The 20,349-nt window shown below is 40.7% G+C and overlaps 1 protein-coding gene across 9 annotated transcripts in view; it reads right to left on the bottom strand.

Moving 5' to 3' along the window:
• Positions 1 to 19,592, bottom strand: part of si:dkey-151g10.3 (serine/threonine-protein kinase WNK3) — a 61,524-nt gene extending 41,932 nt beyond the window's left edge. For all 9 annotated transcript variants that reach the window (XR_008570321.1, XM_054775195.1, XM_054775221.1 and 6 more), the window contains exon 1: positions 19,079 to 19,592. The gene's annotated coding sequence lies outside the window, so the exon portion shown is untranslated. The remainder of the gene's footprint in view (positions 1 to 19,078) is intronic.
• Positions 19,593 to 20,349: the final 757 nt, after the last annotated feature.

The raw sequence follows: 20,349 nt of genomic DNA, 5'->3' as shown, positions 1-20,349 counted from the left end.
AGTCTCATGATGAATAATGTCAATTATTAGAAAAATGACACAATCACGTGATAACTTTGCGTTAATTAACCAAGAGAAAACTGCTGTTAGTAGAGCCTATCCTGACCATTAAATATGGATGAGGAACTATGAATGAGTTTAGTGTGAATAATTCAAAGGCAATGGAGTCTAATAGTAGTGTGATTATATGAATGGCACTTTGGAATACCGTAGTCCCTTAAAGCTGCAAGAATAACTAAATACAGATGGCATCCTATAACACTGCAACCCACCAGCAAAGAGCAATACTGTAACTCACTGTGGGTTAGCATTACACGAGAGCCTAGGTTCCCAAAGTGGGTTACGCGTATCCCCAGGGGTACGCCAGTTGTTATAGGGGGTACCTGTATAAAAATTTACAACAATTAGCACCTCATACTCTCAATTACGAGTGCGCCTGAACACCTCACAGTGCAAGGAAAACAGAGCAGAAAGAAGACAGAGTGTGAAGTTGTTCATTGCTCTGTGAATAAATGAATAAATAGGTAAGTTTGATGATTATTTTGTACATTGAGAGTGTTTAATATTGAATATTTCATTGATATTGGTGTTCCAATCCCTGGATTGCACAGCAGTGAAAATCTGTCACTGTGGGTGGGGCTTTGTTGTTGGTTGTATGTATTTTTGTTGTACGGATTCTGCTTTATCATGATTGTTAAACTTTCACCTTCAATTGGATATTAAATGAATATACAAACTTAAACTATAGCCATCGTGAGTGGACAAAAAAAGTGAAGCTCAAATTCAATCCAATCAAATGGAAGGATACCAACATCAAACTGCAACAAAAGATATGTAGGATGACAACTTATCAGTGCTCATGTCAAACTTTATCAAAATGTCACCATGCAAAATAAATACATACGGAATTACTATAAAATCAATTAACCAATTGATTATGGTCAATATTTCAAGTGAATTAAGATAAAAAGGCGTATGTTTTTTAAGTGTGCAGGAGTAGGGAGTACATGGTTTCTGGTCAAATGTCTGAAGGGGTACGTGACTGTAAAAAGTTTGGGAAACACTGCACTACAGGACATCTTTACTCTTATTTTCTTTCTTTCTTTCTTTCTTTACAAAATGAAGTAGCATCATTTGTAATGGGACAAAGGTTCTAGTGAGATTCATATAAAAAACTTACTGTATATTCATTTCTTATCATTATAATGATCATGTGTTAATAAAGACTGTCCTAATGCAATATGGCTGTTAGCGAGTGTATTGATGCAGTAAGTGGAAAGTAAAAAGCGTGTGGTCTAGGTCAGTGTATTCACTCACTTTTACTACTCAACACATATTACTTTACGACCAAACACGTGGGTCAAGCGCTATAAGGTACCCCGTCTCATGTTCCTGCACCTTCACACCACGAATGTATCCACAAGGATCACATTCATGTTTGCCTTTGAAATCTACTCTTGGCTCCCAGACAAGTGCAGTAACTCCAGACTATTTTTCAACAAAAAAGCAAAGCATCAAGCATGTTGCAGGACTCTTAAAGGCAAACTGTGTACATCGCAAGCTATTAGCTGTCAGTCAAATGCAAAACACAATAGGGACCAGATGCACCAGGGATTTTATGAGCAAGGAGGACTTCCAGTTCTGTCACATTCCAAAACATACTGTAGATGCATGCTCCAGGGTATGAACTATATTTAGCTTAAACAGGTGGCCTCTCACAACTTACTGAAAAATGATTACACAAGGCAACAAAATCTAATGATATGTTTGAGATCACACACACTGTAGCGGACAAGAGTAACACAGTAAATCATCTACTGTAAGTCAGGGGTCCCCAACCTTTTTGAAACCAAGAGCTACTACTTGGGTACCGATTAATGCGAAGGGCTAACAGTTTGATACACACTTCTGAAATAGCCAATTTGCTCAATTTGCCTTTAACTATATGTTATTATTAAAGGGGACCTATTATGCTTTTCCTCTCTTCTGACCTATAAATGTTGCTACAATGTTGTATCCCCGTGTTAAACGATGCCAACGCGTCAGATCATGAGGTTTGAAGTGAGCCCTGAAAAGCAATTTTGGACGATTTATTATATATTTTTTAGTAAGGTTGTACTTGGTCCGTGGGTCGATCACAGCTTTTGTCTTGACCCAATGTTAAAGCAATGGCACTATTTTCCGGTATGAAATTTGCTCTTTAATACTTGGGGCAGAGACGTGAATGAGGTGTTAAATTAAAGTTCAAGTCATGTTTTATCAGATAGAATTAATCAGACTTGATTTAATTCAACCTGTTCATTCATTCATTGTTCAACCTTTACTCAAATAAAATGTGAATGCATTTGCCATTAACTGTTGATTACTTGTTTGTTTATATCCATGATTAATTTATACCTAATCCCCTTAGAAAAAACAACGCAAATCCAGGAAACCTCACCTGCACTGTCCAGTATCCACGTAATTACTTCGCAGTCAGACTGATTGAATTTTTGACTAAAAAGTTACTGAATTGATTTAAAGTTACTTAATTGTTTCGGATCGGATCATTCTAAAATGAAACAATATAGTCCTTGAATCGTATCGGCAACCACAAATCGTGATACAAATCAAATCGTTATCAAAACAAATCCATTTTCACCTGTGTGGTATACTGTGTTTCCACCGATGGAAAGGCTTTGTGTGTATGCCGATGAGGACATTGCTCCAAGGGAATGCATCACAACGAACAAAGAATTGTTCACTAACAAGCGCTAACAACCCCTGTCGTGATAGAAACTTTTTTCTACCTACCCAAAATAAACTGTAAAAGACGCCCAAGGCCAGCTGGACCAGATCTGTATCTGTATCTGTATCTGTTCACCCATCTAAATTATCTGTATCCGTATCTGTACTCGCAATGGGCAGGGCATAAAATGAAAGTGGGCATGGTTTAACTGGAAATGGGCTTAAATCAGTACATTATTTTAAGTCCGAAATTGACATGTATTGATCAGAGGTTGCAATATTTATTGTTCATTATTCAGCTGTATGTGTACTGTGTATGTGTGTAAGTCATCTGTAAGACTTATTAGTTTTTAGTATCAACTCTTCTACAACTTTTAGTTTTTTCTTATTGACTTTATGCTTTTTGGTTTCATTTTTCCAGTTTTATTTTATATTTTGTTTCTGTTCACAGGCCCATACAAAAAATTTGGTCCACAAATGGCCCGCAAGCCACACTTATGACATCCCCGGTTTACATATTTCACAGGGAGGGGGGAGTGTTAACAAATGAGTGTGTCCATGCTGTGTTTTCATAACACTATCACTAAATGACCCACAGAGTTGAGGAGGTGAGCTCCAGCGGCAAGCCTCTCGTGAGCGCTTGTTGATTATGATTACACAGTAAATGTATGACAAAAGAAACACTTCATCGTTTTCTCTTTTAATGCGCGCAACGCGGGAATTTGGAGCAGAGTTACAATGCATACAAACGGGAATAAAAGTATTTTTAGCGCATGAGTGGGACAGCACTTAAGTCACAGAGACCAGTCGTCTTTCTTGCAATGCTTCAGTATCCAACTGTTTCCACCGTAGGGTAGCAGGACTCACCCGAAGAGATAGGGTGAGGAGCTCGGTCATCCGGGAGGGGCTCAGAGTAGAGCCGCTGCTCCTTCACATCGAGAGGAGTCAGTTGAGGTGGCTCGGGCATCTAGTCCGGATGCCTGCCGGACGCCTCCCTGGTGAGGTGTTCCGGGCATGCCCAGCCGGGAGAAGGCCGCAGGGCAGACCTAGGACACGCTGGAGGGATTATGTCTCACAGCTGGCCTGGGAACGCCTTGGTGTCCTCCCGGTGGAGCTGGAGGAGGTGGCCGGGGACCGGGAAGTCTGGGCTTCCCGACTGAGACTGCTGCCCCCGCGACCCGGACCCGGATAAGCGGAGGAAAATGGATGGATGGAATTCTTGCAAAGTAAAACTTCAAAGTCACAATGCTGAAATGGCACCGAATTGCAAAAATGACCGATCCACTATTTTGTAATTGACTGACAGCTTGGTGTGTCAGTACAAACAGGATGTGGGGAGACAACAAGGTTGAAAAGAACAAGTGATAATGAAGGAAGCTTCCCTTTAAACAGGAGCTTATTGGCCATGTCCCAAGGGCCAGGAGTTCCCATGAAAGCCACATACCGGACAAAGTTATCACAGTACATCAAACATGTTCAACCCCATCACTGTCTCACACACCCGCCCGGGCTCTAGTCAACACACACACACACACAAACATGCACACATGCACACGCACACACTGGACACACACCAGAAGGCGAGAACAAACATTGTGTTTCCATCTGTATCGTCCTCATTAGCATGGCCAATGAGGTTATGTTTTCATCTGTTTTAGTAAGCAGGATTACACAAATCTACTTTGTAAAGGGGTGAGGCACAGACCAGTCTACATTACATTACATTTTTGTACGGATCTGGAATTACGTTTTGCTTATACTGTATTAAGAGCGGGCCATTTTCCTCTAATTCTCAGTGAATAATGCATGAATTTTAACGAATGACATAAATCAGACATTTAAGGTCTCTGATTGTGCCTTGAAGGTTTACAATTTTTCTTTGCTCTCCTGATTGCCATTACAGTGGAACCTCGGTTAGCTTCCGTTCCTATATTAATATGGTTGTACAAAGACACAGATACTCATCCGTGTCTTAACAGAAGGAAACAAAGGCTCAGGAAGTCTGATACAAACAGGAAATGGCAGATTTTGGGACTCAAGAAATATATGTATGTATTAATTAGGGTTGTAAATCTCTTGCAATTCAAAAATGATATATTTTAAAAACAGAATGATTCGATACAATGCAATAGAATTCTACGGTTTGTTGATGTAGACCAGGGGTCACCAACGTGTTGCCCACGGGCAGCAGGTAGCCCCCCACGACCATATGAGGTGCCCGCAAGCCTGCTTTTCATTCAGGTTTTCAGTTAATAATGAAAGAACAGTAGAAAGAAATGCATTCTGAAATACAAAATGTGAGTTGTGGACACCAGCATTTTGTTAATGTTCTGGTAAAACAAGCATATTCGCTTTGTTTGGGTTTAAAATAAGCTCTGAAAATAAATGTTACAAAAATGAGTAGCTCTTGGCCATTTTCATTTTGTAAAAGTAGCTCTCACAAGGAAAAACCTTGGTGACCCCTGATTGTAGACATTAATCTTAAATTCTAAAATAAAGAAGCCAATTCTATAAAAGTGGCATTCTTTCAGTATTTTCAGTTGGGTAAAAGAGCACATCATATCCCCAAGCATGCTGTAAGACAGAGGTCCCCAACCACCGAGTCGAGGCCCGGTACCGGTCCGTGGGCGCAGCCAAACCAGGCCGTGGAAAACTTTCAGGCACAATGATTAAAAAAAAAACACTTAAAATAATAATAACAATAATAATAATAATAATAATAATTTGTAAATAACTACATCAAATTTTATGTCAAGGGATATCAATTTTGGAAATATGGGCCATTATTTTAATGATATACAGTTACAAATCCCACAGTTTTGCATGTTTTTGTTTTCTCTAATCAACCATAAATTTTCTTACTTTTGAGCAAGCCATGGTTCTCTTATTAACTTCTTGGTAAGGAAACAAAATATTTCATCGGCCATCACTGGCTACGTAGCCGGACCGAGGTTCACCATTTGCTGATGGCTGCTTTAGGAGTTCCGGAGGACTGCGTCGATCAGCGTGAAGTCTTGTTCATCCAACATGGATATTTCTTATGTAACTCTGTGCCTAAACTTCCTCTATAGTTATTGGTGGTAAGATTAAGAAACAGAATGTTATCTTTCTTTTTATCCATATATACTGTAGGGCCTTATGATTTCCCCTTTAACGGAATTGTGGATAGAATCGTGAATTCCATCCATCCATTTTCTTTGCCGCTTATTCTCACTAGGGTCACGTGGGTATGCTGAAGCCTATCCCAGCTGACTTCGGGCGAGAGGCGGGGTACACCTTGGATTGGTCGCCAGCCAATCGCAGGGAACATACTGTATATACAACCATTCACAATCACACGGAATCCTGGAATTATCCAATACAAAATCTACAAAAGTTAAACACAAAATCTCAAGGAAATTTTCATAATGTGAATGAAATGCTGTCATCATGAGGGGAAGGAACGTTTGTGTGGGAAAGTATTTCCCCGGCTGACCGCTCAATCATGGCCGAATCTCATCACAAACACCAGCCCACCCCCTCCCAAACTAAACATGTTGAAACGGCAAGCTAAAACTCCAAAAAAATGTCAAAACTCCTCTCCTCCGGAGCGTAAATGAAAGGTAGAAGGGTTAGCTTAGTTTAGCAGAGCATGCTAGTGCAGCTTTGTGTGTTTCCGGCTTCCGGCCTTCAAAATAAGAGTGCTGTTTGCCACATACTGTCTAATTGTGTAAACAAAACAACGGTGTCATAAAAAATATTAATAATGCAATTGGAATTCCATCAGTGACTACGTCTTCCTTAAAGGGATAGTTCGGATTGTTTGACATGAAGTTGTATGACATCCCCATCAGCAGTGTAGTACATCAACAGTGACAAGAACGGCCCAGTGTCAACTCACAACTCAATCCACTGCAACAGGACAAACGGAAGTGTGCACACTACTGTCTCTCAATTTCGCTATGAAGATTCAACAAGATGCTCGTTTTGCCGTCAGCATTTTTTATCTGAGGACTGGAGTACACGTCTTGTGTTGAAAGACACAGCCATCCCAATGAGAGCAGACATCGCTGACATCACTCAATTCTTACGGCTATCAAACCAAGACCAATGTATTTAAGAATGGGGTATCCCGGATCGATACCAGCCAAAAAAACCCTATTAGATTATACTGGCCTGCATATTGGCACTCTGATACAAGCAGCCCATTCCAGACATCGCACCAGCATTTCTATCCATCAGCAGCCCCTTCTATTCAGCTTGCAGAACCTATAATAATAATTTGCATACATGCTTCTGCTGTTTATGTGGCTAATAGACAACTTATTGCTGATATTAAGATTATTATTGTATTGTTCTTCCGTGTAGTAGCAGCAGTTGTTTCTGATATGGGAAAATAAGTCTGTGTCCGGATCTATGTCTTTTTCCAAATCCAATTGTTTGTGTTCTGGAAGGCAAAAGGTTTCCAGGTGTAGAACTTCATGTCCTAAATCCAGTTGTACTTGTTGATCAGTCCCTGGTGGCATACTGATGACTTTGTCAAATGATAATAAATGTGATCCTTCCCGCTGCGTTGTTCTTGTTTGTGAAAGACAAGTCATATGTAGTATTAGTCACTAGGTGTCAGTAATGACACAAAATATTGATGAGACATGATATGACGTTACATTACCTTAACATTGCATGGAGTCTACCATGGCATGTCTGACATCATGTAGTGAAAAAAAGTTCTCCTCCCATTCCGTGTGGAAGTGGTAAGCTTTTGGTTTCTTATTTTCCTTTAGTCTGCTATGCTAAACAAAGAATAGGAGTATAAAGGTGACTATGGGGTGTTATTTCATGTCTACAGGACTGTAATAATGGTGAAAACATATTCAGAAAGTCATAAACAGGTCCTCTATCCACTAACTACAAACATATTCAATTTCTTAATATTAAATCTTACTTCGCGGAAATTCAGTTATCGTGGTCGGATCTGGAACCAATTAACTGCGATAAACAAGAGACGACTGAATGTATGATCTGTGCTGATATCGGATCGATATTGGTATTGGCCAATATTCATGGCTACAATATTGAAATCGAATCGGAAGCGAAAAAGTTGTATCGGGACACAATTGGTCAATTAATTTGATAGTAAGTAATTCTGGTTCAAAAAGTTGTATTGTGCAGAGTCAAATTTTGATAAAAGTTTTACATGAGCACTGAACTGTGAATTTCTCTTGGAGATGAATAAAGCATCTAAGTGTTCGTCCTACATATCTTTTTTTTCAGCCGGATGTTGGGATCATTCCCTTTGAATGGGTTGAACGTAAGCTTCACTTTTGTCCACTTGCAATCGCAATGATTTAAATCTGCATATTAATTTGATACCAAATTGAAATAGAAAGTTGAACAAACATGATAAAGCAGTATCCAAAGTACAAAAATATATTCAAGCAGCGATAAAGCCTCATTTTCAGGGGAATCTGCATTCTCTCATCCTGACACGCACATACATTGGCAGGTTTTAACTGTGTGGGGATTGGAACTCCAATATAAATTAAACCTTCAAGATGAAACACTCTTATTACACAACATAATCATCAAACTTACTTACTAATTCATATTTTCGTGGCTTGTTTTGCAGGGTGCAAAATTTATATTACTCTCACACACAGCAGGTAAGTTCCACACGGCAGACATGTTTGTTTTGGGTTTGGCACGCCTGCGCAGTGTGAAGGAAAGTGGGCAGGGTACGATCGCTACAGGTTGGAGGCTGCAATAGTACGAGCCAGAGATTAACCCCCTTTTGTGATCAGCGTTGAGAAGCATTTATCGCCATGCTGATCACATTATTTTTCACGGAAATCGGCTGATTCAGATCGGTGGCCGACTGATCGGAGCATCCCTACTTAAAACATTGGTTTTACAGTTAATAAAAGGTTTTATTTTGACAGTTATTCAACCTTTAAACTGATTAATTACATTTCTATGATTTCCTTCGTGGGGAAAAGCAGCCTGGACGGGATTGTGTTCTAAATAGTCTGTAAAAAAAGAGGCCGGTTGTAAATCCTTGCCTTTTTACTTGTGCTGGCATACACAGGAGCTGCACTACCCCAGTCCTCCAGCCCCAACAGAGGAACACCTGCAGCTGCCTAATGGTTTTTGATACATGCAGCCAAATCGCTGTGACACCTTCGCCTCACAGATGTGATTTCTATTCTCAAAGCCCTCTGAGGGCAACATCTGTGCTCAAAGGTTTGCAGACGAAGCAGTGATGCCGCTGCAGACGCTATCAGTCTTCTTTACAATGTAAACATTAAAAGCAGAATGCAATTGTTAATCCTCTATTTCATCGCACATTAAATCCCTGAATACAAACTGCTGCAGGAAAATTAGGCATGCAGACAAAAGAAGCGCCAGGGAGCTGTTTGTGTTTGGTGGAAGGGGAGACACGTACATGAAAAGAGTGGATAAAAAGTGGCGAGGTGGACAGGAAGTCATTGGACGATTTTGCCCATTGTCATCGGACAGCAGAGTTTGAAGGAGGGAGGGAGGAGAGCAGTCAGTGGAGAGAGCAGGGGAAAAATGTGTGTGTGTGAATAAGAGCAAGAGAGCGATAAAGAGGGGAGGGGGACACAGACAAAAGAGGGCTGGAGATAAAATATGTGCCAGTGTTGAATATGTGAATGAAAGCAGCCACTATAGCCAAATGCCTGCAACAACAATAGCAGCTACAGTTGTGAAAAGAGAGGGAGGGGGAAGAGCAGGACTAGGGGGAGGTGACCTTTGAACTTTAAGTGGAACTTTGGCGGTAAAAGAACACTGATAAAAATCAAACTAATTTAGAGACGTCATGATAAGGAGAATGCTGAATACATTCCAGCACAAATCTGAATGGAAATAAAAAAACTACAGCATCCAGACTATCCTAAATTGGCTCACCTTCACAGATATCACCTCCTGTGTCAGAATTTTTTTTGTCATTAAGATTCATACATTATTTACTCAGATATTAAGAAAAAAACGCAGTGTTTCAAAGTTTTCATAAAAATTGAAAAATTTTAGTTTTTGGGTAATCCTGCTAAGAAACTGCACAGATGTAAAAACCCCAACCTACATAATGAACTTTATTAACCTAGTCGAGAACACAAAACAGCCTTAGCCTCCTAATAAATGTAAATGTTTTATAATAATACAATGTTCAAACTTGTTAACAAGCCTCTGGAGGGCTTTTGTGGTGCCCACATTTGCATAGTAATGTTGTATTCGGTGCTAGTCTAGTTAGGTAAGAGGCAGGGCAGGTCTTGTAAAACAGTTTGGCTTAAGTTTCCCAATGAATAAAAGCGGAAGGCTGTTTTCATGAGCGATTATAAGGAAAACTAATGTGACATAGTGAAGGTCTTTGTAGACTGAGCTGAAATATTTTTCTTTTTTACACCACAAACAAGTTGAGACTGACAACAGAGCCTCTGCTGGTTGCAACCCAGTCGTGCACTTCATTTTGTTTTCGTCGCTTCAAGACACAATTAATCAACTAAAAATTATTCCACCTCACCAACGTCTTCTGCATTGTTAAACTGTTCTGAGCTAACATGTTTACTTCCTCCAGACACACCCAGTCTAAAATGCTCAGACAGTTCATTGTCAGCAAGTTAATTGTCGTGCTAACAGACAGGAACGCAATCCAGTAGACACATAGATCAAGTTAGAAAATAATGTACTTTTAAGAAACGTATCCAAATCAAACACCGAGCGATGCAGCGAGAACAATGGCTGGAGGTTGTTTTTCTAACCATTAATATTTGAGTGTGAAGACGTTCAGCTTTGAGTCACACAAATAGCATTACATCCCGCCTCTTCCTGCTATGAGTACACCGACGTAACTCACATTTAATGTTTGATTGACAAGAATGCTGGAATAACCCTCTTACAAAGAGACTGCACAAAATAGCTTTGTCAAAGCCATAAAGAGAAGATCTGGTCATAAGCTGCATTTGCTTCTCACACAGAACCAAGCTACAGTGGAATATTTCCGCAACTGTGTAAACGTTCACACAGCGGCAGCGCATGCCACTTAATGGGACATGCAGCCAGAAGTGATTGGAGATGTTCAATAGAGTCTTTCAGATGGTCAAACTGTAAAATAGTTGAGAAAAAGCGTGCTGAGTGATGGAAAACCTTCCATACCCTTATCCTGTGTAAATCATGCAAGCTAATGCAAACTTGCAGCAGCATTTCTAGGCACTATTAATGCAGCACTTGAACGTATTGGGCACTTTGCCTACATTCAGCATTCCTCCCACAGAGAGAGGCTTAGTGATGCGGGGAGACGGCGCAAGCACCATGAGTTCAAAGGTAACTTCGGCCCAATGTTCAACGTCTGATTACGATGCATTACAAAGCTCAGGATAACAGGGGTGCCCATTACATCGTGAGCTACCAGTCGATCATGCAGGTAGTTTGAGTTGATCGCATAAAAGTAACCTTTCAGATGTCATATGACATTAGTCAGCTGACATTAAGCTCCCCTCCTGAGTTGCTCTTGCTTCCCCGTGACAATGGTGAACAGACGTCTCAAACTACGCACGGAGAGCAACTTTCATCTTTATTATTCCGATCACAGACAAACTAAATCAGTGGTAAGGCTGGCTATAAGGAAAAAATAATTGTTTGATTGGCTTTGCTTCGCTTTCTTAAACTATTATTTAATGTTTAATTGGAAAATGTCCCCATTGCTGAAACATTTATAATACGTTGCCTTAATTTCATCTGCATTGTATTTTGCATAACCATTTTCACTTTTTGTACATCGGTAACACTAACTGGACGTATTACATGAACTGTGTGTCTAATGAACGTTACGTAGCTATTTTGACTGACATATTACCGGTACTCAGGTTATGTATACAGCTATTGAGGAATTATGTGTGCCGTGTGGAACTTACCTACCAACACATGCCACAAAAACATCTTGTGGGCTAGCACATTAAAGAGCTTTAATTTTGTTTGAAAAACTAACACTTGACGGAGTATGGTGAGTTTGAGGCTCACGATGTGATCAGCAATCAAACGGCAGCTAATGCAGCCAAAACGCTGGACAAAACTCACCCGTATGTGCGTGACAGTCAGAAGGCTCAGCAAATAACCCAACAAATATTTGAATTAATTGGACGAGATGAACAGTTTTGGTCAACAATGGAAGACAGCGGGTTCGCCAATTCCTTTCTCACTTGGAGGCGCTTCGTGCAACTGGAAGTCCTGCTAGGGCTCCACCAATGTACTCTCACATCCAAAGTCTCCTTAAAAAAGGCGTCTCATCCTCTGTAAGTTTCATGAGTGATATATATTCTCTTGAAAATGTACGTAAAATATGTAAAATATTTCGGCTAAATTAAGGTGATTTTATGGGTCCTTTTTTTCATATCATATAGCCCAGCCATCACCAAATGGCGGACCCAGTTACGGCCCTTTACGGACCCGGAACCAATTAAAGTGAATAAGAAATATAATAACATATAATCATGCTGGCAGACCGATCGCAGCGGCAGTTTGCAGGCATAATTACTTCCGTTATTACGGTAACAGCAAATGCGGTGACGTCGCACAAAATGATACTAATACTGAGAGTCCTCCCTGCCTCTCAAGCCCCCCTAACAGTTCACCGCACTCCTCCAGCGGGACCCGCCCCACTATTTGAGAAGCTCTGGTTGTAGGGTGATGTGCAGGGTTTCATTGCAAGTGATACTCATATGAGCTAGTCTGTTTGACTAATTTAAGTTTTTAAGGTTTGGACCTTCGCTGTAAAAAAACCTGCATCAACGGATGTTCTTCAATTTTAATTGCAGCCATGAATTCTGGGCCCAATGAAAAAACTTCTACGGCACCACTAGCCAATAGCACTGATCAAGACTAAATTTGAAAATATATAGTTAATCTATGTGATCGGTATCGGCCGATTTCACTCATGGATGATCGGTATCGGAATCGGCAGCATAAAAACCTGGTTGGAGCATCTGTAAAATATAGAAAACACTCCTGATAAAAATTTTAAGACCAGTTGAAAAATTGCAAGAATTTACATTTTGCACAGTTGGATCTTAATGAGGTGCTATGTAGAGCTTCAACATGAAAAAAGAAGGAACAGGAGTGAGACCAAAAAAAAAGTTTTTATTTTAACCAAAATGTTTTGCGGATTCAGGACCTGGAAGACTTGTTGTGATAAATGGAACCATAACTTCTACTGCCTACCAAAAATCCCCAAAAAAGGAGAATGTTTGGCCATCTGTTCATGACCTCAGGCCGAAACCAACTTGGATTCTGCAGCAGGACAATGATCCAAAACACACCAGCAAGTCCACTTCTGAATGGCTGAAGAAAAACAAAATGAAGACTTTGGAGTGTGTTAGTCAAAGTCCTGACCTGAATCCTATTGAGATGCTGTGGCATAACCTTAAAATGGTGGTTCATCCTCGAAAACCCTCCAATGTGACTGAATTACAACAATTCTGCAAAGATGAGTGGGCCAAAATTCCTCCACAGTGCTGTAAGAGACTCACTGCAAGTTATCGCAAACGCTTGATTGCATTTGTTGGTGCTAAGGGTGGACCAACCAGTTATTAGGTTTAGAGGAAAATGACTTTATCATACAGGGCCATGTAGTTTGGGATTTTTTTCTCCCTTAATCATAAAAAGTTTCATTTAAAAACTGTTTTGTGTTCAGTTGTGTTGTCATTGGCTAATATTTACATTAAATGTTTCTGATGATCTCAAACATTTAAGTGTGACAAACAAATAAGAAATCAGGAAGGGGGCAAACACTTTTTCACACCACTGTTTATTATCTATGTTTATAGTAGGAGGTAGGTCTTTGGTACATTTTAAAAGTAGCTCGCAGGCTGGAAAAGTGTGAGCACCGCTGCCCTAGCACTACATGAATAAACTGAATGGATGAAGGATTGGCAACCTTTCCCATCCAAAGAGCCATTTTGCCTCCTCTTCCGCAAAACATTACACAGCTCATAACATTTAAAAAATGTTAATTTGTAAAAAATGTAAAATTCAACAAACAGAAGTGCGCATACATGTGTAGGCCTACTCTGAAATAAATTAAACAATTAACTCTGTAAGCAGAGAGAGACATTCTTTCATTTTCTGCATACGTAAGGACTTTTCCTGACATCATTGGTGGACTTTTCTGGTATTTAGAGACTTAAAAGTGAAAGCATGTATTGTTCTGTGGTTGCTGCCAAGAGGTCCGTCCCGCCTCACAACAGTCACAAGCGGCCAGTGCACAGTCAGCTCCCGCGGCACACTATCTGCCTCTCCTGGAGTCACCACCTCGGCCATTAGAGTGTCACGGGCTCCAAGCACACAGCTACAGCGTGCTTCTCGTTATAAAACATGCTGCTTTGCTCTCCTTAATTACATAGTTTTATTTTACTGCACAGTAACTTGCTTCAGACTCAACTCCAAACTCCATCACCTTTTTTCTCTCCAGTGAGATTCACTGCATAGACTAGCCTACCTCCCCTTCCCTTGCTCATCCAATCAGCAGTCAGAACGCAGTCTAGATGCATTCACTGACTTGCAGTGAGTCGGATATTTTACATTCTTTTTGAAACTACTTCGGTGTAAAAAAAATAAAAAATCACTGCGATCAGCGAAGGGAGCCACGACAAGGAGGCTGAAGAGCCGCATGCGACTCCAGAGCCGCGGGTTGCCAACCCCGGACTAGATGCTCAAGCTACACTACAACGAAAACAAAGTCATGTAACTAAATGAAAGATCATTAGTCACAAAACACTCGTGCATCTCAGTAGTTGCATGAGTCACTTCAGAAAAGACCCTTCTAAGGCGACATCTTGACGTCTAATGAAAAATATCTACTGGCCACTAATTTCAAACACACACTGATTGTTCTCTTTGCATTAGGCCGAAAACACAACAAGGACTTTTGTCCAATCCAGGTCAGGCATGGGCGAGAGTGGAGTGTAGGTAGCACACACAGCGTACTGTTCACTGAGCGAGAGCGAGGGGGACAACTATGTGTTATCTAACCTCGCTTTTTGTTCCATTTCAGTCCCCTCAGCAATCACAATCATAGCGTACCATAGAGAATCCAGGTGAGACTCTCCTGAATGAAGCAATGATCAATGCGGATTATATGCTGTTAAAGTGGCTTACTTTTACTTTTGCAAAGGCTCTCTTGTCAACTGTACTGCATGTTGGAAAGAGATGAAAATGCAGACTAACTTCGTGACTAGCCCCTTTCCCACAAAACCCTGCACTTCTCCACCTTTCCTCTGTGTTGCTGTACAGTATAAACACCAACATGGAATGGCGGGAACAATGTTGACCCGACAGTGTTCCACCTTCTGAGGTAGTCCCCGAGCCATAACACAAATGGAACAGGGCCTGTGTGTAAGGGAGTCATTCGGCACTCACTTCTCACACCCCGTTATGTTGAAAGCAATAGACCAGGGGTCACCAACACGGTGACTGCGGGCACCAGGTAGCCCCCCACGACCACATTAGGCGCCCACAAGCCTGCTTTTGAAAATAAATGTTACATAGTAGTAGCGCTTGGCCATTTTCATTTTGTAAAAGTAGCTCTCACAAGAAAAAACGTTTGAGACCACTGCAATAGACACTGCCTGACGAGTAGTGCCTCCTGCGCGTGTGCGCAATTGCACACTACTCCCGTATTCTCAGTGCACAGCAAATCCAGGCCGCGCACAAACTAAAATCCAATCTGAACCCATAATTTATTTTGTAGTATTTTGCAATGCAACTCAGTGAGTGACAGGTGACAACAAGTGGTAACAACATATAACACAATGACGAACACTGTCCAACCAATGATAAGATCCGGAGCAATTCATTAACAGCACGTTATGTGGTACATGCCGCTATTTTGCAGGTTAGCATATAGGTAATGTGGCAGCGGAGCTAAGAGAGCTAAATGCTGCCTGCTAACCCGTATTATGGTGAAACGAACAGGCAGTGCCACATCCACTCACCAAGCCAAAGTAAAAAAAGGGGTTCTTTTAAGGTGGACTGGCTGTCGGAGTATGTGTGAACAAACGAACAAGAGATGAAGACAAGAGGGTGAGATTTTGTGTATTTTTCAAATGAGAAAGGGCTCCTCTAAAAAACATGTCGCAAAGCCAAAGTAGCAAGCAAGTTTTCAGAGTGAAAAGTGTGGACTGAACGAGTGGCGTAACCGTGCATGATTTACTACAGTGCTTTTATTTTGATGTCCAGTGTGCACGTGTGATGGTGCTCACAGAGGTCCAAGGCATGCTCATGTCATGAGAGTGTATGCTCAAACACTTGAAAAATTAGGGGGAACATTGCAGACAAGTAGTTTTATCCTTCACTTGTGCTCCTTAGGGTGAAGGGTGAGGTGGAGCCTATCACAGCTGACTTCGGGCAGAGGCAATCAGAGCCAATCACATGACACATTTCGCCACACATTCTCACTTAGGGACAATTTAGAGTCTACAATTAACATACCATTCAGATAGAAACCCCAGTTCCACGTCCCTCACTCAAGTGACAGAACTGGAAATAATAGACATTGTAAACAAATGTAAAACATCTTCTGATAAGAATGGAATCAATAAGAAAATGAACAAAAAAAGTAATCAAGAAAATATCAGAACCATTAACTTACATCAGTTATTTATGATTTCAAACAGGAAAATTCCCAGACAAAAATGAAAACAGCCAAAATTGTACCCATCTACAAGACTGGAAACAAATGACAGTTTCCTTACTTTCAACATTCTCCAGAAGAATTGAAAAATGATTCAAAAACAAGTTAGATAAATTCATAAACAAATGCAAATTACTCTTAGACAGCCAATACAAATACAGAGCAAACATTTCACCATTAATGCCTTAGAGGTGTGGTTTTGAACCGGGCCAATAGCTTATCAAACAGGAAGCAATATGTTGGGCGAAGAGACCATCCATGCCTAAAAATATATTGTGGTGTACCCCAGGGGTCAATACTGGGACCAAGACTGCTCAACCTCTACATAAATGTTTTTGTAAAGCCACGAAAGACCTGAAGCTAATATTATTTGCAGATGACACTACAGTCGTCCCTTGCAATATCGCAGTTCGATTATCAGTTCCTCACTAAAACGCACTGTTTCAGAAATTAATTAATGAATAAATAATCGCTGTTTTGTGGTAGACTATGGTCTATTATTAGATAAAACATATTGAAATACAAGTGATATGTAGTATTCTGGGTACTAGACGGCAGTAATGACACAAAACATTGAGATACTGCATGAAGTCCGACATAATAGAGTGAAAAAAGGCTCTCTTCCCATTCCGTGTGGAAATAGTTTTAACATCTTTAGTTTAGAAAAAATAAATTCAAGGCTAACTGGTTAGCTTGCTAGCTCACTAACTCACTAGCTATCGGCCGTCTCGAATCCCTGCAGCATAAAAGTTGAGCAATGTGATGTAAACAAAGCATAATAGGAGTGGAAAGGTGACTATATGGATGTTATTTCATAAGTGTTATTTCATAAGACTATAAGGGCTCTAAACATGTTAAAATTGTTTTTAGTAAGTCAGAAAAAGATTTATAACTACAAAAATATTCCATTTATCGCAGAAATTCATTTATCGTGGTCAGGTGTGGAACCAATTAACCGCCATAAACAAGGAATGACTGTACTGCATTCTGCTCAAGGGAAAATAAACTGACGTTAATTAAAACAATCACAGCAGAAATTAACAAGTTAAAAATATACTTTAACAAGAACAGGCTATCCTTGAACCTAAGAAAAACCAAAATAACGTTATTCGGAAAAAAGTAAAACATACTCAAACACAAACACAAACAGACGGTGTAGACATTGACATGGTACAAGAACAACTAATTAACTAAATGAGGAGTGAGAAGCGATGACAAAATGAGCTGGAAATCACACATTAAGTATATACAACATCCATACATCCATCTTCTACGCCGCCTATCCTCACTAGGGTCACGGGCATGCTGGAGCCTATCCCAGCTGACTTCGGGCGAGACGTGGAGTACAGCCTGGTCGGCAGCCAATCGCAGGGCACATATAGATAAACACTTCACTCTTGCATTCATACCAATGGACAATTTAGAGTTGCAAATGAACCTAACATGCGTGTTTTTACAATGTGGGAGGAAACAGGAGTACCCGCAGAAAACCCACGCATGCATGTGGAGAACATGCAAATTCCACACAGAGATGCCCAACAGAGATTCGAACCGAGATCTTCCCAATCTCCTGACTGTGTGGCTAACATGCTAACCACTAGGCCACAGTGAGGTCCGTATATATACAACATAATGTCAAGAAATATGTCAACACTGAATAAGCCAAAACATATTCTGGACCAAAAACCACTTCAAAACTTTTTACTGTTCTCTGGTGTTACCATATCTGAGTTGTTGTGCATGGATATGGGGGACTAATTACAAAAGTACATTTTACTCATCAAAGGTCACTTAGGAAAAGGTCACTTCGGATAATCCACAAAGCTGGTTACAGAGAAAACACAAATCCCTTGTTCATTACGTCGAAAATATTGAAATTCCCAGACTTGGTGCATGTTCAAACCGCCAAACCATGCACAAAGCAAACAACAATATGCTACCCAATAGCATACAACGTATTTTCTTAACAACAGAGGAACTATACATCCTTAGGGAAAAGGTCAATCGAAAGCATCTGTGTGCAATCACAACACTAAAAACGTTTAGCATATTTGTATGTGGAAACAAATTAATGAATAGACTGAAGAACTTAATGTGTCGGTTTACAAAACAGTACAAACTTGCAAAGGTTCTCTGAAACTTTGTGGTTGATCGAGCTCGCTGAGATCAGAGTTGATTTGAGTGGCTCAGCAGCTGTTAGCCTTTTTTAGTCATGGGCGCATCCACTAGCCCTCACAGTGGACCTGTCAGTTGCAATTCAGGAGTGGGCCATTCACATTGTCTAAACTAGCCACATGCCAGGAATTTAGTCTGCAGCACGTACAATGTAGTGATGTCTGGCCATGCAAGTATCGTAAAATAATGCAGCTATTGGCTACCCCTCGGTGGCTGAGTGCATGAATGTGCAAAATTAACCCACACCAATTCTGGCCTTTCATGCCCAGGGCAAATAATTCCCCATTGCGTGCTTGAGAGGAAGCTTGTCTCCACTTGCTATGTTTATTTCACAATTGTAAGTAGCCATAAGAATGGATAAAAAGCTAATAGGCTTGCAGTGTTGCAAAACACTGGGCAGGTGGTTATCCTGCTTCCATTGGAGAGGAGCGGATGAAATTCCAGCATAACAGCAACTGAACTGCAGGGTGAATTAAATGCATGAACTTCACTCACCCGAATGTAACATCTCGTCCCGTCCTGTGATGACTTTCTTGGTTGAAAAACAGAGCACAAATGGTTGAAATGCGGAATACTGTTCCTATTTACTACGCGATGTTTACACTTGGCTTGACGCCTACAAAATATATGTATTTTTTAGAAAAGCGTAAAAAAAAGTCCAATGGATGTTCGGTCTGGACTCCCTGTATTCTCAAGGCGGTTGCTGAAGGCTTGACAATCCAATCCGAAGATGAGTCGTCGAGTCTCGGTGACAGACGTCCGCGGAGCTCCCCTGGTAGTCCGCTTCTTCACACGATTCCCGCCGCCGTCGCTTTACTGTTGTCTACTCGTTAGACTACTCGACTCCGAGCTCCGCGACTGTCCATTCACGGGTAGGCCAATAATGTCATTTAGCAGTACTGTTTACAACGTTGGACTCCTTGTGTGAAGACAGAGCCGCTTGATAATGCACACTTGCCACAGGGTCATCATCGTCATCGTCAGCTAGAGCCTGACCGAAAAAACGGTTCATCTAGTCCACCACCAGGGGGCGGCGGCAATTCACATATTGCAACCAATCAACAGTGGCGCTGCTCCAATGCTGCATTCAGGTGCTCACCCTTGCGGTACGTGTTTTCTGCATTTCAACGTTTGTCTCTCCTGACCACCATCTTCCAAGCCTTGTCTGAGTCATCCAGGTATTCATTGGCAAACTTCAGATGGGCCTATAGATGTGTCTTCAGAAAAGAACTCATTTGCTTCATGGGCATATCATCAATCAGTGCGATCAAAATGCTGGCTGGTTGATAGTGATCAAATACTTATTTCGGTCATTCAAGTACAAATTCATGTGTAACTTTCTTAAACGTTTTATTCTGGATTTTTGTTGATATTCTGTCTCTCTCTGTTAAATAAACCTACCCAAAACGTCTGGACTGTTTGTTCATATCTTTGAACAAAATCAGCAGGGGATCAACTAATTATTTCCTCCACTGTATATAGAAATGAATCGCCACACAAACAATTTCACAAAAGATGAAAACATAACCTCCTAGCGAATGTAACATCAGCAGCATTCAAAATACAAATTTAAATCGTCTTACTTTTTGAGCACTGCTCAGCGATAATTGAGAAATTACGATTTTTCCCTAACGCCCTTGAAGGCACCATATTATCATGGCCCACTGATTTGTTAACATTCCGTTGCAGAACTATTCGACAAGCAACCACATTGTGTGCTGTCGGTGAATACATTGTTAACGTGTGCATTGTACCCGTTCATACAA

Source organism: Dunckerocampus dactyliophorus, chromosome 1 (genome assembly GCF_027744805.1).
Source record: "Dunckerocampus dactyliophorus isolate RoL2022-P2 chromosome 1, RoL_Ddac_1.1, whole genome shotgun sequence".
NCBI lineage: Eukaryota > Metazoa > Chordata > Actinopteri > Syngnathiformes > Syngnathidae > Dunckerocampus > Dunckerocampus dactyliophorus.
Note: the sequence above shows the minus strand (reverse complement) of the source record. Positions and strands in the feature narration are given on the sequence as shown.